Here is an 18,769-nt window from a genome sequence, read left to right as displayed (position 1 = left end):
TGAACCAAAATCACGAGTTGGATGCTTAACTGACTGAGCCACCCAGGTGCCCCACTAAATGAAAATTTATAATGCCCCATCTATATATGGAAAACCATTAGTTATACTTACACACACACCAAAGTTTTATACCTACTGCTGCAAATATCATTACCAAACTAAACTTATTGAGGTCAGTGACTGTTGCTTTTAAAAAAGTTTTTGCCATCTAGAATAGTGCCTAGTTATAAATATTGAATGAATGAATGAATGAATAGTGAGGACTGTGTAAGGTAGATTTTCATATGAAATGTAAAATTTACATGTCTATGTTATTTACAATGTTAGACTTGAACATTTAGAATCCAAGCCATCAAAGTGTCGGTTTTCTAGAAAATTAAGTCCTTTCTACAAATCTACACTTGCTTTTAAGAGCATTTCAAATTTTGTATTTGGTAATTTACTGATACTCTGAACATTTCCACATCTGGCTTTGTTTTTGTGTGTCTACAGCAGTGTGGATTTTGGTGATGGCAGGGCATACATAGCCCCCAGAAAGTTCCTTGGAGAGTTGACAACTGTGTTTTGCCTGATAAGTTGAAATTAGGGAGTGGAGAGAGTGAATGAAGAATTCTCCTGTGTCTGGGATATGACTTTTTGTTTTTTTTTTAAATGTTTAAGACTTATTTTGAGAGAGAGAGAGAGAGAGAGAGAGAGACAGATAGACAGACAGACAGACGGGGAGAGAGAATCCCAAGCAGGCTCCATGCTGTCAGTGCAGAGCCTGATTTGGAGCTTGATCTCACAAACTGTGAGATCATGACCTGAGCCAAAATGAAGAGTCAGATGCTTAACCGACTGAGCCACCCAGGCTCCTCTGGGATATAATTCTTAGCAGTCTTGTAAAACTTATTCCAGCCAGAAAATATTTGCAAAATATAGTTATTAGTATTATGCACATCATAAGGAGAATTTAATGACATAGCCAATTTGTGTCATTAGCCAACTTAAAACATACTCTTTGGAGTAATGCATCTGAATGTATGTACTGGAATATGCATACTGAAATTACTAGTGTCTGCTTTGTTAAAAAAAACTAATTTTACATTGTTACAATTTGTTTTTACAGACTTCATCAACCCTTTTTTTTCCAATATATGAAATTTATTGTCAAATTGGTTTCCATACAACGCCCAGTGCTCATCCCAAAAGTGCCCTCCTCAATACCCATTTCATCAACTCTTTTTGACACAAAGGTATACTTTATTTTTATTTATTTATTTATTTTGTTAACGTTTATTTATTTTTGAGACAGAGAGAGACAGAGCATGAACGGGGGAGGGGCAGAGAGAGAGGGAGACACAGAATCGGAAGCAGGCTCCAGGCTATGGGCCATCAGCCCAGAGCCCGACGCGGGGCTCGAACTCACGGACCGTGAGATCGTGACCTGAGCTGAAGTCGGACGCTTAACCGACTGAGCCACCCAGGCGCCCCACAAAGATATACTTTAAAAATGTAATCTTTTTGCTGGTTTAATTATTGATTCCTCTTAACCCCATTATGGCACATTATGTTTATCCTAGTCAATGCTTCTTTTCAAGGTCATTATTTATATTTCTAAACGGTAATTAATCTCCTTAAAAAGTAGATTTGGTTAGCCTACTTTAAACTCTTTGGAGAAGTAGCTATGCACAATTGGGTGGAGGGGATGCGGGAAAGTTAATTGTTTCCACACTTAAGTATTACAGAACGTCCATAGGAAACTAAAATTACTTAAAGTCTCATTTAATTCTTAGCAGTTTTTATTGTGCCTAAAGTAACCATTAATACTGGTTGGAAGAAAGTGTTTGCAATTTTTATTTATTTTCAACGAGGAATATAGGCTTTATATTAAAAATATGTGGTTTTAATGTTGTAATTCATTTTGGTCTAAAACTTAGGGCAGGTTGGAAAGTTGATGATTAGGGGCTTGGGTCTTAGGTCTTCCAGATATTGTGATCTTGAGCAAGTCAGTAGGACTTTCTGAATAGTTTTTTTTTTCACCTATAAAATGTTGAAATTAAGAATAATTCTGTCTTTAGTGGTTTGTGAGGATTACATCAATTAAACATGATGACATATATCTATATATACGGGCTGCCTGACTCCGCTTCAGATCTACTGTGAACGGTGGCCTCCCAGAGACGTGCTGTGCACTGTGCCTAGAACACAGTGCTCACACCCTGTGAATTGGCTCTAATTTTCTGTTGAGAAAATGCCTGCGAAAGGGTGTTGTAAGTTTGCAGTATTGGAAAAATAGGACCATGAAAAATCTTTAGATTTTTAAAACATGGTTAACCAAATTATTGCAGTTTTATAGGATTTTTATAATTTTTTTTTAATGTTTGTTTGTTTTAGAGAGAGAGACAGAGACAGAGTGCGAGCCGGAGAGGGGCAGAGAGAGAGGGAGACACAGAATCTGAGGCAGGGTCCAACCAGACTCTGAGCTGTCAGCACAGAGCTTGATGGGGGCTTGAACATGTGAACCATGAGATCATGACCTGAGCCAAAGTTGGACTTTTAACCGACTGAGCCACCCAGGTGCCCCTAGGATTTTTATATCACAGACCTAAAACCTGTACAAACTAATTCATTGAGGTCTTATTCAATAATTAATAATACCTAATTTTGAACCAATAAAAAAAGCAATACTGTGTAATACTATTTACAAGCAACAGATTTTGGGCTATTTCAAATCATTTCTTTTTATTCTTTTGCTGGGGAAAAAAGTCATTAGTCTGCATTTATAATCAGGACTAGCTTCCTGTAAAATTATTTATTTTAACTTTTTATTTATAGATTTTGAAATTTACAATTCTAAATACAGCAATAGTAAGGCACTGCATTTTTTGCAGGAAACAAAAAGCACAATTAACATAAAGTCAGAGCCAGCCACAAATAAAATATTCCAGCAAACTGTGTAAGGAAAAAAAAATGCTCTGGGAAGCAGATGCCAAGAAATGTTGCAAAGGTGGCTTTATTACATTGGAAAGAAAAATATATGGAAGGATTCGTAGTAATATTAGTGGGAAGAGGAGGGAGAGGGAAGAAGGGTGGGGAAGGTAGGTAGCAAATACTATTGAATGAGCTTTAAGTGCTGGGTGTAATTCTAAGCACTTTATACAGAATATCTCATTTAATCCTCCCAACTACTTTATGAGTGAGGTTCCCACTTTACAGATGAAACAGCTGGTGCTCAGATAATGTTAAGTAATTTTTCCTATATAGCTAGGATTCAAACCCAGACATTTTGGCTCTGGAAGTAATGTTCTTAACAACTATATACATACTGTATAGCCACTGTCTACACAGAATGTAAATAATGTACAGAATGTAGTTTGTGTGTTTTTGTGGCTATTTTTTTTTAATGATATCATTGGATTTCCTTCGACCAAAGGTATTGATTTGGCCCTTTAAAAAAGTAATTGGTTAGGGGTGCCTTGGTGGCTCAGTCGGTTGAGCGTCTGACTCTTGACTTCAGCTCAGGTCATGATCCCAGATCGTGGCTTGTAGCTCAGGGTCAAGCCCTGCTTCAAGCCCCACATGGGGCTCCACACTCAGCATGGAAACTGCTTGAGATATTCTCTCTCTGTCTCTCTCTCTCTGTCTCTCTCTCTCTCTCACCACCCCCTTCTGTCCCTCTTCCTAACTCATGCTCTCTCTCTAAAAGAAAAGAAAACAAAACAAAACAAAAACTAATTGGTTAATTGTTCCTTGTTCTCAGTAATAATAACCCACTTGAAAATACCTCAGTGCTATTACCTATCTTCCTAGATGGAATTTTTTTAACATTTCTTCCATGGCAGCAGAAGGTATATTAATACATATGATAGTTTCATTTACATAGTTCTTTTAATAATTGTCAAGACAAGTGCACAGATGAAAGCATAGAAATGGTGAAGTGTGGTGTGGGATTATATCACTAACCTTTTAGGCAGGTATTGTTCTTGGATTTTTTACTTCCGGGAAGACTATCTTGCAGCTAGTGTGAGTATTTCATTTCTTTAAAAGAATCTCCTGTAGTAGAGGCTTACTATGTAATTGATTACATTATTCTAGGGATGGAAATCATGAAACTCCCATAGTTCTTTCTTCGAGAAAATACTTTATATATCAAAATATTTCCTTTCTGTTTGACAAATACCACTGGTTTTTGCTTTAAAGATAAATGTCATTTTTTGTTTTCTCTTCTAACTTAGGCTGTGGTAGAATCAAATGAGCAATAGTTTTTGATGGCTAGCAACTGTTCTTTTTTTTTTATTATTGTAAAAATCTTTAAAAAGAGTAGTGACTAAATTATTTTATTCTTAGACATTTTCTTTCCTTTGCCTTTAAAGTTTTACAGTTGTCTTTCTCACAGCATTGTCCTGCTCAGCCCTAAGACCTAACTTTCACATTAGCCAAATTTTAAGAGAAGTTCATAGTTTAAGAGGAAATTTTGGGTACAGCGTTTTGGCCAGATCTGAGATTCCCTATTATAATTTAAAAAGATCTTTGGGCACCTGGGTGGCTCAGTTGGTTAAGCATCCAACTCTTAATTTCGGCTCAGGTCATGTTCTCATGGTTCATGGGATTGAGCCCCTGGTCAGGTTCTGCACTGACGGTGTGGTGCCTGCTTGGTGCTCGGGATATTCTCTCTCTCTCTCTCTCTCTCTCTCTCTCTCTCTCTCTCTCTCCCTCTCTCTCTCTCCCTCTCTCTCCTTCCCCACTCACACATGCTCTCTTTCTCTCAAAATAAATAAACATTAAAAAAAAAAAGATTGTTGAGGCAGTATTTATTATTTGCCTTAATTCAGATAACTAATTCTGGCTTATTTTCTCTTAAATCAATTTTTTAAAATGATAGATTATCTACCCTAACTATACCAAATGGCACATGATTTAATAAGAAAGTTCTAACTGTATAAAGTCCCAGGGAGTCAGGAGATATACTTGCGGAAGTGTGGAATTTGGCATTTTTGTTATTGTATGGACACACCAATCTCCCATACCCCTCAACCTTATGTCACCTGTATTATACTCCTCTGTAGCTACCTCACCCTGGTCAAGAAGAGGGCTGTTTGTGTACTTTGTTCTTGGTAGAGTGTAGAATTGACTGAAGCAGGTTTGGCAAATGTGGTTTATGTGTACCCTTTTTCCTATGCTTACTGCAGATATCAGGTCATGGCATACTTTCTTGCTTAGCCATGAAATGGTTTTGTAATTTTCTCAGCCTCTGCAAGCTGTTCCTTTCTCATAGAGTTTCCATGTGAGAAAACTTATCTCCTGTTGTTGGTATAGAGTTTGGGATGATTACCAAAAGTTTTGTATCTTTTTCTTTTCATGCTTAGGATTTGAGGTAGCCCAGGATTAAGAGATCTTACTGTCTTAGGGTTGGTAAGTTTGCTAGCAGTTTAGTAACCTTTTAGGTGTACTTAAAAAATTTAGATTTAGCACAACAAAATCATTCCCCCCCCCCCCCCCCCCCCCGAAATACCTTTTTAATGAAATATTGTTTCAGGAAGCCTTTTTAAGATACTACTGCAGTTCATTTTTGGGCAATTATCCCCCGATAAATTTGTACTGGAAAAGTTTTCCTTGGTTAGGGATGAGGAATAGGTTGTATCTTGCAATCTAAATCCATTTCATTGATACGATTGATGTATTAGGATTCACTAGAGGAACATAATATGGGGTGTGTGGACGGGGGGGGGAGGAGATTTTAAGGCATTGGCTCCTGTGATTGTGGAGGCTGGCAAGACCAAAATCTGCAGGGTAGGCCAATAGGCAAGAGCTGGTGTTGCAGTTTAAATCCAGAGTCCCTCACTGGCAGAATTACCTCTTCTTCAGGGGATATTAGTCCTTTTTATTTTATTTAAGACTTTCAGCCAGTTTGATGAAGCCCACCCATACATTAAAGAGGGTAGTCTGTTTCACCTTCAATCAAAATCTGTTGATTTAAATGTTAATCTCATCTAAAAAAGTAACCATCACAGAGACATCTAGAATGATGATTGAATTTTTTTTAATTTTAGAGAGAGAGGGAGAGAGAGAGAGAGCAAGCAGGGGAGAGGGACGGGTGGGGGGGGAGAGAGAGAGAGAGAGAGAGAGAGGGAGAGGGAGGGAGGGAGGGAGGGAGAGAATCTCAAGCAGGCTCCACGCTCAACACGGAACCCAATGTGGGGCTCAATACCATGACCCTGGGATCATGGCCTGAGCCTAAATCAACAGTCGGACCCTCAACCAAGTGAGCCACCCAGGTGCCCCCAAAAATATTGCTTAAAAAATACATTGTGGGAGAGAGATATTCAATGTTCAGTCAGCCAGTAATTTAGGATTAGAGTTAAGAATTTTGGAATGGAGCACTCACTAGTCTTCATCCTGGCTACGTAATTGAAACATGCTCATGACAGGATCCCACTCCAGGCTGATTTAATCAGGATCTCTGGGGTTGAAGTCTGGCCATCAATATTTCTTTAAGGATCTCTAGGTAATTCTAAGGTACAGCTAGGGTGGAGAAACAGAGTATATTATGCAATTAACTATTTAATGTTTTTCTCTACATGGAAAGAATACCTTGCTCTGCATTTCAAAAACCTAGATGAATCATAGCATTAAATATATAGTCTCTGATAGAAAACAACTTGTTCTAAAGACCTGTAAGTTCGCTTCTTTAGTTCTGATCTCTTCTCTGTCTCAAGTACACGTAGCTAATTTTTGCCTGTCTTCTAAGGACATTTCCTGTTCTTTAAAGTTTTTCCTGAATATTCCTTTTCATAATAATATATTCTTTTTATCTGTTGTTTGCCACTAAATAAATTTAGTTTTACAATGATTTTATGATACCATGTAATAATCTTTTGGTAGTGGTTTAACACTTTCTCTAGTGTGGTTTACTATACATCTCAGTTAATTTACACAACAGTCCTGTGAATAGGAAGGAATTAACATCTATTGATATCTCCTACACATTCCAGACCGTGAAGCATTATGCTTTATTGTCTATATAATACTCAACAACAATCTTGTAATATAGCCATTATCATTGCACTTTACATATGAGGAAACAAAAGTTCGGAGGAAATGAAGTTTTAGTGACTTTCCCAAGTTTCATAGTTCTGTCCTTTATAAACTTCAGAACTGGACCTCAAAACCAAGTCCTCTGACTCACAGTCCTGGGCTCTTTCTGCTATATTTGTAGACTTATTTCCCAAGCTGTCATGATAAACAGAGGCCTTGTTTTATACATTGCTGTATCTCTTCATTTATTTGAACTTATACATAGAAGTTGCTTAATCAGTATTGATTTATTATGTAACTTTTTAAAGTTTATTTATTTTGAGAGAGAGGGAGAATGTGCACGAGGAAGGGGCAGAGAGAGAGCATCCCAAGCAGGTTCTGCTCTGTCAGCACGGAGCCTGAGGGGGTGCTGGATCTCACAAACTGTGAGATTGTGACCTGAGCTGAAATCAAGAGTCAGGCACTAACTGACTGAGCCACCCTGGTGCCCCTATTATGTAACTTCATAGAGCTGATTGATTGTGGCTATATTTTCCATTTTAAAGGTACATTTAGTTCCATTAACTTTATATATGAATATTTGCTTCCATATTCTTTATCTTCCCTTGTATTCTTTAATGTTTTAATTCAAAAATTATTGTGAAACGTTTCAAACTTAGTAAAAGTGCAGAAAATAATAGAATAGGCATGTATATACCCACCTTGCTTTGATCTCTCTCTCTCTCTCTTTTAAAGAGAAATAAAGTTATAACAAATATTGCTAAAGTTCCATCCTTGTCCCTTTGTCCTCCCTCTTTCCCAAGAAGCAACTATTATTCTGAGTATACGTGCCTGTATACTTGTTACACTATAAATAAAATTGTTTTGTTTATTAAATTTTAGATAAATGGAATTATTGTCCCCTTTAACAAATAAATATGAGCCGTATTTTACATATCGTATAATTCACCTCTTCAAATGTACAATTCCTTGAGATTTTAGTAAATTTACCAGGTTGCTCAGTCATCATCATGAATCATAGAACATTTTCATCACTTGAATATCATCTCTCTTGTACATTAACTGTTAATCCTCATTCCTTCTGCTGTAGGCAACCATTAATCTATTTTCTGTCTCAATAGCTTTGCCTTTTCTAGATATTTCATGTAAATAAAATAATATATTTGGTCTCTTATGCCTGACTTTTTTCATTGAGCATGTTTTTGAGGTTTATCTACTTTGTAGCATGTATGTATAGTTCATTTCTTTTTATTGGTGAGTATTATTACATTGTTATTATGTTTTGTCAGTACATTCACTGTCAATCCATTCCATGAATATTTAGCTTTTTTTCAGTTTTTGGCTATTATGAATAAGTCTGCTGAGAACATTTGCATTTAAGTCTTTGTGTGGATAGGTGTTTTCATTTCCCTTGGGTAGATACCTGAGAGGAGAATTGCTGAATCATCTGATATATTTATTTTTTTAACTTTTTGAGAAACTGCTAAACTATTTTTCAAAGTGGCTGCAGCATTATATACTCTCATCATAATACATGAGGGTTCCCATTTCTCTGCATCTTCACCAACATTTGTTATTATCTTTTTTATTATTATTATACATACCCTTTATAACTTAAATTTTTCTCTCAGTGTTTTGTTTTGAGATCTATCCTTGTTGATACTTGTAGCTATCATGTATTCCCTTTCACTGCTTTAGGGTATGTCATTGAATGAATATATAGTAAAATTCCAACCGTCATATTGAAAAATGGCTGTCCATAATTGTGTAAAACGTAGGGTTGTGTTATTGTAAGGTTATTGAAAAATCTGTGTTTTTAGTGAATCTATATTTTCAGAAAAGTTACAGTAAGGATGTTGAAATTTATACTCAACACCACTGACTGACTATTGATGTGAGAAATTTCCAAATGATCACGAGGCAATCATTTCCTGAGTCCCTCCCACCTGCTTCCACAGAAAATAAGAATTTTAGCTTTATTTGAGAAATGGGTAGAAAATGGCTTCTGTTATTAATGGGAAAATAGTGCCATTGAGTTTTAGCATGGGATATATTACTGTGGATTTTTATTGACATAGTTTGTTTATTCTTTTGATGAACATATAGGCTGCTTGAAATTTTCACTGTTAAGAAACTTTTAGCAGACGCACATTTATGTACTGGTTGTCTTATACATGTGCACACTGCCTCTAGGGGTAGACAAATTTCTTTTTTCACTCAGGCAGCATGATGTAGAGATTAAAACCCAGGGCCTTCCATCTTATTTCATTACACGATCTTGGGCAAGTTATTTAACCTTTTTTGTGCCTCCCTCAGTTCAATGGGGATAATAAAAGTAAGTATCACATAGTGGTTTTACAGGATTAAAGCAGTTTTTTCTCCCGCTTCATTAATTTTCCCCTCATTACTAGTTCTTTCCCATCAATATGCAGTCATGCTGTTATTTCTCTCATCTTAAAAACATACTGTTTTATCCTACTTTTTGGCTGCCTTTTGTCCCAGCTCTCTCTTCCTTTTGGCAAGACTGTCTGTACTTGGTGTTTCCAAGTCTCCTCCTCCCATCTCTCTCTTAACGTCATCACGGTTAAAAAGTCTCCACCACTCTTCTACATACATCCTTATCGTGGTTACCAGTAACTTCCACACTGATAATCCTGTGGTCAATTTTGTCCCCCCCCCCCCTTTTTTAAAAATTTTATTTATTTTGAGAGCGAGAAAGAGAGCATGCCTACATGTACATGTGGGAGGTGCAGAGAGAGAGAGAATCCCAAATAGGCTTTTTGCTGTCAGCGTGGAGCCCAATATGGGGGCTCAAACCCAGGAACTGGGAGATTCTGACCTGAGCCAGAATCGTTGAGTCAGACACTTAACCTACTGAGCCACCCAGGCACCCTAATTCTTGTCCTTACTTGAAACCTGTTGTTAGCATTTGATGCAAGTCTCTTCTCCTTGGTATTCTTTCTTCATTGTTTTCCAGAATATCATGCCTTCTTGGTTCTTTCTGCCGCACTGATTGCTTCTCACTTTCCTTTATTGGTTTCTCATATTCTTCCTTACCTCTTAATTTGGAGGGCATCAAAGCTCAGTTATTTGACCTTATATCTTTTCTATCTACATTTACTGCATTGGTGATTTTATCTAATCTCATGTCTTTAAATACCAAAGTATTCAACTCCACGGTTGAAGGTGGAGTTTTATTTCAACTTCAAGTTTAAATACCTAATTAATATGTTTGGCATCTCCACACAACTAACTGCCATCTGAAAGTCATTATGTCAAAAGTGACTTCCTGTTCTTTTTCAAACCTATTTTATCTATAGTCTTCCCCATCTCTATTGATGGCATATCCACCTTTCTAATTGTTCAGATGGAAATAGTGGTGGAGTCATCTTTTTCTTACATTTTCTAGTTGCTTTTGTCGATATGTAAGAAAGCTATTGAAAGTAATATATTCAATTAATAGCAGTGAACTCATTATTTTGGTAATCATTTGTTTTTGGTTTTGTATGTATTTCCACATATAAAAGAATTAATCGACAAGAATCATTTTGCTAAACTATTATCCAAACTATTATTTCATTATCTTGCCTAATTGCATTGGTTAGCAGATTCATTTCTTGACATTAAGCTTCAACTAATTTTGACTTAAATGCTAAATAGCTTTGGAATTAGGGTTCGGTGACTCTTGAATTGTTTGAAATAATATTAATTCTTCCCAGAGTTAGTACAACATGAAATTTGTCATTCCTAAGAGAGCCACGGCACATCTAACAATGGATTGTTGGTTGATACCCATTTCTATAGTACCTACAATTTTGTATTTTAAATGTAATTCAGTGAGAATTACATTGAATTAAAAGAAGCATTTATATTCAGTTTAGAATGACTTTATTCTTAAGTATATTCTAGAAAGTTACAGTCTTTCAAGCTTAATAAAATTCAGATCTCTTTAGAAGTAACGTGGATTGAAAGATAAAATGCTGTTTCATCCAGACTGCTAGCTCAATTTTCTCAAAGAAAACACTTCCCCCTCCCCCTTCTTAATGGAGAACCTAAGTTTAAGCATAAGTAGAACATTTGCATCTTCTGTTGAAACGTATCCTCTGGCCTTCGCCTAAATTAGACTGAATAGTTTTTAACATGCTTAGGAGAGGGACATTTCAGGAGAGCTTCTCAAACAAACCTTTTCCTATTTTATTTTTTTTTTGAATTGTTATCAGAGGAGGCGAAAATTTTATTAGCTCTCTAATACAGAATGTAAGAAACTAGTATGTATTAATATGTGGAATGAAGTTTGAATTGTTATGGGGAAAAAAGGTACATGATGACTATTTGCACCTTGTTGTGGAGTTTAATTCTTTCCTGCAAGTTCCTTAACAAACGTTAACTTAAAATGGCTTGAGTTAAAACTTCCTGTTGTTTAAGGTTAAGAGTTTGAATTCTCTGTTGGATATTATGATTCTGTGTTAGAAACGTGTAATAGTTTGTCATGCGTGTTGCCTTAGTTCTGAGTAGGGTGATCATAAGCCCAGTTTGCTTGGGAAAGTGCTTTGTATGCCTGTTATCCTGTCTTAATTATTTCTAGCACCCCTGCGTTTTTATTGTTCCCTTGCATATTACTGTCAACTTAGTGGTTTAATGCAAAACAGAATTTTAAAATCAGTTCTGTAGGTCAGAAGTCCAGCATGGGTCTCATGAGGCTATAATCAAGGGTTCAGGGAATCTATTCCCTGTTCATTCATCTTTTTGGCAAAATTCAGTTATTTGTGGTTGTAGGACCTAGGTCTCCATTTTCTTGGAGCCCTTTCCAGCTTGTATAGGGAACTATATCTTGGCTCATGACCATTTCCTCTATTTTCAGAACCAGCAACAGCAAGTTGTAGTCTCATTTTCTTCTCCCTGACCCTTCTTCTCTCATAGCATCTTCCTTTCTGACTCATGTGATTAGGTTAAGCCTGCCAAGATAATTTCTCCATTTTGAGGTCCATGACTATCACATCTTGAAAGTCCCTTTTGCCATGTAAGGTAACACATTCACAGGGTCTAGGGATTCAGACATGGACATCTTTGAGGGAGTTGGTTGTATTATTCTGCCTTCCACAGCAGTTTTTCACTTTTGGGAGTGATCCTGTTTGGACATAATTATATGGACATTCGATTTCTAAGTAGCCAATTATTTCAAATATGAATAAAACTGCAAACTCAAATTTCTGCTTCCCTGTCTTAAAATTTTGTTTAAGTTCTTTCTTTTTCTACTTCCTCTCCTTTCTCCTTGACACCTTTGCAAAGATCATGAATAGTTTTCCTGGCTCACTTACGAGAAGTCAGCGTGGAGAGTAGATGTGATTTCTTTTTTGCCCTTATTTGTGGATAAAGGAGCCACACGTTTTATAGTGTGATGGCTTACATCATTCTTGTAGTCTTTTGCCATTGCAGGCTGCCATTGTCACGTCCTCAGTGGTTAGTGGCAAGGGAATAGGTGAATTCTGAGGTTCTGCTGCTTGTGCTAGACATTGTTCTTAAACTGATACCTGGCAAGGAAGAGGAATTAAGACGGGCTTTTTTTCCTCCCTCTTCCTTTAGATTTTATTTAATACCAGAGAAATAGCTGGGCATTGCATTCGTTTAAACACCTGCTGATTTTTTTTTTTGAAGGGGACAGGTTATTATGTTATAGAAGCAATTTTACTAGCACAACCGTGTTATAATAAAGTAGATACGTGAATGCTTTTATTTCACATTTTTGAAATTTTTTATTTATTAAACTACATTAATTGAAGAAAACAATTATGTGTTTTCTGTGTATCAGAAGGCCAAATTGCCATTTATGTCTAACTTAAATTTGTAGTCAGGATTTTTTTCCAAAGTACAAAATATAATTTGTATTCAAATGGATTAATTTTTTCCCTTGGATAATCCAAACAAAGACCAATGTATGATTTTGAATCCTATATCTTATTTTAGTAAGCTAAGTAGATATTTGATACTTGCTAATTTATATATATTTGTGGCCTTAATTTAATAGTGAATCTATCAGAGTTTAAATTTAGCAGTTCGTGCATACGATGAAACCACTGCTACATACCTCTGAAGTTAATTTCTTTCTTTCCAGTTTACAATGCCAGTTTTACACTCCATTTGCTGTCAGTGAAAACGTAGGTGGCAGACACACCACATATTTATCATCACTAAGTTCACTATATCATACAGGAAAAGTACATTAATATGCCATACGGAAAATCTAACACACGTAAACAACCACTTAGCATTTTTAAGAACATATCTGACTTATTGATTAGCTTAAATACCTTTAGTAGAGTGAGACACCCACACAGAGTGCATACATTCACTTACTTATCTGAACAAGTGCTTCTTGTGCTGATGAATGAGCAGATCTCGTCTTTATGTATCATGATGAAGATCAAACGTTCGAAAGCTTTCCCCTTTCCATTGGAATCCCTAAATCTTGACACAATTAAATTATTGCCCGGGTTCTTCAGATAAAGTGCACTCTGGAAAACAGCTCTGTGAAACCTTATTATACATTTACATTTATGGTGGGTGTTCTAAGTCTCTTTTCCTGAAGTTTGTGCTGTTGTTATTCTCACTCAATAGTGAGTGGGGTAGGGTTTGAGAACTTTTCTTAATTTCTGTTTTCCCTGGGAACACTGTACCCATAACTAGTCTCAGTTGGCTTGTGTGTATGTTTTAAAAAATTTGTACATTACCTTGTTAGATTTTTTTCTCACTGGAATATTTTATTGAAATTAGGAAATACCAATATATAATATCTAGTTTATGTAGATATGGTCCTAAACCTGAGAAAACAGTAATAAGAAATAATGCAGTTATGAAAAATGGAGGGAGAAATGTAACTAATATAAAGCATAAGGAGCAAATGAAAATGTTTTTCTTTTAGTCTTCTGTGAACATTTACATTACATGCATTCCAGGATTAGGAGAGTTTTAAAAGAAAAATGTCTTAGCTCTTTTTTTTTTTTTTTTTTTTTTTTTTTGGGCGAAACAATACAATAGGAAGTTCTGTGTTTAAAAGTTTTATAGTTTTCTCAGATACTTAGTTTTCCCCTCTGGTTTATATCCTAGTATTTTCTCTCTAAAGCAAAAACAGTATTTAAAATTCCTGCTTCCTTGTAGTACTTTCTAAGACCCTGGATGTTAAACAACTTTGGGTAAGGTTTTTGTTCATGCCCTCTGTGGATATCATGTCCTTATTTCTTCAGTCATTCCTTCTGAAGTGGGACTATCTAATAAGGCCAGTCATTCCATTTTTATTTTAGTTAATTTCCACAGATATATTTATAGACTGTTAGATAGTGTAGAATAATCTTGTCTCTGTTCTTTACTCTGTTTCCCTCCCTTTTGAAGATTTTAAACTGTTATGTTTTCATGGAGAACTGTAAAATGTGAAGCTCTAAATATGCGCTCATTTTCATGCTTTTCTCTCTCATTTCCTACTGTCTTGACTACTTTCTTTCCCACCACAGTGAATATCTGGAACTGAAAGCATTATTTTTTCCCTAACCTCTTGTTGCCAGTCAAATCTAGAACCATTATTGGTTCTTGGCTTCCTTCTCATTACCCTTTACATTCTTTATCTTAGACCTAGGAATTCACTGCCCTCCTCCTTACAACATCATCTCTAATTAGTCTCTAATTGCTCCTGCCAGTTCCATACCATTCCCAAAACCAGCCTTAATCCATTCCTCTACACCCTTATTCCTGGAATACTTCAGAGGACTTTGCTATCCTCAAATCTGTGCCGTATATTGTTACCAGATTAATCTTCCTAAAGCATTGCTTTCACTCTGTCACTCCCCTGCTTATGAACTTTAAGTGGTCCCACTTTGTAGATTGAAATTTGGAGTCTCTAGCCCCATACTCAAAGTTCTCTCATAAAGTTGTCCTAATTTACCATTTAGCCTTCTCTACTAGTCAGTAACAAAAATTCTCGTATTTCTGTCAAGATGGTTCCAGCATCCTGAGAATTCCTGCATTTGCACATCCTTCCAAATTTCATAGTATTTTCATTCTCTCCTTTGTGCCCAGTCATCTCTCTCCTGTTTTTCTTTTTGCTCATCCAAAGCTTACGTTTTCTGAACTTGCAGCTCATGTCTTGTTTTCTCTGTAAAATCTTCCTGAACAGTATGGTCTACCATGATCTCCCCCTCTCCTGAACCCCTATTTTTCTTTGTCGCTTCTCACAAAACACTTTGTTTGGTGTTTTGCTCTCTTGTTTTTAGTTGGATCTAGGCCCTATGTGGATAATTGAATTTTAAGTGTCAAGAGAGCAGGGACCATGTTATATTTCTTTGCATCTCTCTTATGGGCTAAGTACAATTCATTACAAATCTCAGATGATAAATTGATTTTTGCTCACTTATTCCACAAATATTAGCTGATTACCTAACTCAAATACCGTTGATAAAGAGTTAAACATAAGAGGTATGGAATCTGCTTTCATGGACTTTACATTCAAGAAAGGGGAGAGAAATAGTCTGTAGCTAATTTAACAATGCCTGTTTAAATACAGTTGAGGAATGCGGTTTGCCACTTTTTTGACAAGTGGGAAAAAAAAAAAAGAAAATCGCCTTTCCCCTCTCCTGTTATTTGTATGTATAATTTTTCTTATTTTAAAAATAAATTTTAATGGAGTTAATTACTCTTGTGAAATCACAGGTTTTCAAATGGTAAAACCTTGTTTTCTTCTAAATGTACATAATACTGATATACTCTTTAGCTAAATCAAGTAGACAAAATAATGGAGTAATTCATACATTTTTGGTAATAAATTATAGGAAATTTGTATATCGTTCATGTGGTAATGTAAACTGATGTAAAATAATTAAAAGATAATGAAAATATTAAAATTTTTTTAATGTTTATTTATTTTTAAGAGAGAGAGAGAGAAGAGGAGAGGAGAGGGAGGGGCAGAGAGAGAGGGAGACACAGAACCCGAAGGAGGCTTTAGGCTCTGAGCTGTCAGTACAAAGCCTGATGGGGGATTGAACCCATGAACTGCAAGATCATGACCCAAGCTGAAGTTGGGCATCCAACCCACTGAGCCACCCAGGCGCCCCAAAAATATTTTTAAAAGGAACATTTCCTAAACTCAAAACTATCAGAACTTCTTAGTTAATATTCTAAAGCTGTCTTTTGTAGGAAAACAAGTTTAAAGCAGAATACATTATTGGACACATTATTATTTTAACTTTAAGTGTTTCTTCCAGTGGCTTGAACAACATCATGTATTTCATAGGTAGAATTGTTTGAGATTCTAGTAACTATAGAGAGTTAATGTTAAAAGAATGGCAAAGTATGCATTGAAACAAAAAATTATTGTATTTGCAAATATAAAATCATAATTGACATAAATGTTATAGTTAGGAACATTATGAATGTAAATATGCCTTCTCTGTTCTCAGTCCTGTAATGCCATTCTTTGTCCAGTGGGAGATGAAGAGTGATGTTGAGACTGCTGTTTAACCTATTATAACAGCTTTAAAAAAATTAAATAGCGTTGATGTAAATATGAGGAGGGAAAAGAGTATTTATCTCCATTAAGTGACATAAAAAGCCATGGTAAGAATAACAGGCGGATGGGTGTGCATTAAGCAGTGAAATCTCTAAATTCAGATGCTAATTATAAGCACAAGGACAATTGCCTCCCACATACTTAACTGTTGTATATTTTCTTTAGTCAAAGTGTAATTCAGAGTTTGTGAAGTGCTGAATATGGCTTTTAGTTTTTCATCCCCCTTAACATACATGTTAAAAAAGAAAAAAAAAGAAAAAACAGAACTACTTCTGCTGGACTGTGATTTTGGCAGATATAGATAGAATATTAAACCAAATGCTACCAAGATCATTCACATGATTGCTCTTGGATGGTCTTTATTGAGTGCCTTACCTACTTCCCACTATTAAAAAGCAGATATTTACTAGTAAAGTTAAAATTATTTAAGTATATTTGAGCACAAATTCCTTGCTGTGGTGTCCCAAGGACTAATTTAAGGCTTAGATTGTGAAAAGATGTATTGGTACTGGCATTAAGAGTATATTTGTTTAGATTATTATCATTTTTAAAATTTATTTTGGTTATGGTCTCTGGCATCATGTCTTTAAAGTACAATACTGTTTTTTTCCATTATCTGAGAAAAAGAAATTTCCTCTGCATTTTCTACAGTAAATAGAAAATTTTCACCACTTTCATGGTGGTTTTGTAATGTGTTCGTCAGTTGTTGAAAGGGTACAGAGTACGGAAGCCCTGTTCTGAGAAGGGAGATTGCTTTTAAGTGTAGAATAGCAGGGAAAATGTTAAGAGTCTTAAATTATTTTTAAAACTTTGTTTTTAGAAATAGAAGTACAAAAAACCTTTTTGTAATTTTGCCACTTTTTTTATTCTTAGGTATGCTTTTTATTTAGCTTTTAGTAACTTGTAATTTAAGATCTCAGTTATTAGGTGTATTTCTGCATTTTATATATCGCTCCCAGATGCTACAGTATTAGTTTTTATCACTGCATATTTTATGAAATGTCAGCCTTCTGTTGGCTGTTCACGCAGCATTGTTAGTGATCAAAGACACAACATAAAGGAGAAGAATCTAAACAGTTGGCTTATCTTTGTCCTTCATTGTGACAAAAATACTATAAAATCACTTTATTATAAAAAGTAAAATAAAGGCATCATCTAACATGCAGTGAAAGGATAAATGTCATTGCTTTTGAGTGAAATAAAATCTTAAATATTTAATATCAAGAAAACCAGTTATAAAGAGAAATAATTTCTTATTTCACAAAGTTTTCCTTGGTGAGGAATGAGGGTAATATGTTGTATGTAATATTATAATACTTTGCTAATTGACAGTGTTATGCCTAGAAGAAGCCACACGGTTTTTTGGCAACATAAGAGGTTATTCGGTTTAAACCGAATAATTTTGTTACTCAAAATATATTTTAGAAAAGTGGTTATTATAGTTTTAGTATGTGCATTGTCTAAGTTGTATGTAATCTGGTTTATTATTTTCTCGAGTTGACTGACTTTGTAGTTTAAAACTTTATTCCACAGATTCAAAAATCCTTTTTTCTCTGGGTCACTGATTTCAATATCAAGATAAAAGTATAGAACGGGAAAATATTCTCAAAGCCTGAAAGAAAATCTGTAAGAATAAAAATCTTGAATGATTTTGATCAGCTGTTGTGTATGCCCACCACAGCAGTTGGTTCAATCAATTTTATGTTTTGGGATGGTTTTATTAAAATGAGCTGCTGCTTTCAGTAAATCATTGAGAAAGATGCTGGCTTTCTACACTTCTCTTTTTTGGTGGAGGCAGGGCAGTAATAGTTTCTCTTCGCAGCCTTGTAAGTCAGTGAGGTTGGGGGCAATCTGTCCACCATAGGAGTCACTATGTTTCTGTGTCATCACTGTGGGCCTTTGGAAATAGAAGTAGAATGAGGATTTAGACCAAAACGTGATTATTTTACATGCACTTTTATGACTTTTGGCAGAAAGCTGCCATTTCTAAGAAAAATAATTGTCAGCAGGTAATAATGATTTTAGTATCTTTTTATTGTATACAATTTCTCTTTTTATAAATGAGTGAAAGCTTGTTTTCATATGGGAGAATCAGACCTTTGAAAAGCAGTTTGAAAGACAGAGCTGTTGGATACTTGTAAATTTAGGGGCCTCCACTTTTTGTCCTGTGGTGCCCGAAACCCTCACCCAAAGTGTGGT

The 18,769-nt window shown here is 35.5% G+C and overlaps 1 protein-coding gene across 8 annotated transcripts in view; it reads left to right on the top strand.

Annotated features, from left to right (window-relative positions):
• The window catches only part of TBC1D5 (TBC1 domain family member 5), a 535,872-nt gene that overhangs the window by 84,646 nt on the left and 432,457 nt on the right, over positions 1–18,769 (top strand). Inside the window, exon 3 of one of the 8 annotated variants that reach the window (XM_078432390.2) lies at positions 1,109–1,235. The exons of the other annotated variants lie outside the window; for them this stretch is intronic. The gene's annotated coding sequence lies outside the window, so the exon portion shown is untranslated. The remainder of the gene's footprint in view (positions 1–1,108; positions 1,236–18,769) is intronic. 8 annotated transcript variants of the gene reach the window in all.

Source organism: Panthera onca, chromosome C2, assembly GCF_046562875.1.
Source record: "Panthera onca isolate mPanOnc1 chromosome C2, mPanOnc1 haplotype 2, whole genome shotgun sequence".
NCBI lineage: Eukaryota > Metazoa > Chordata > Mammalia > Carnivora > Felidae > Panthera > Panthera onca.
The sequence above is the reverse complement of the archived record's forward strand: the minus strand, read 5'-3'. Positions and strand labels throughout refer to the sequence as shown.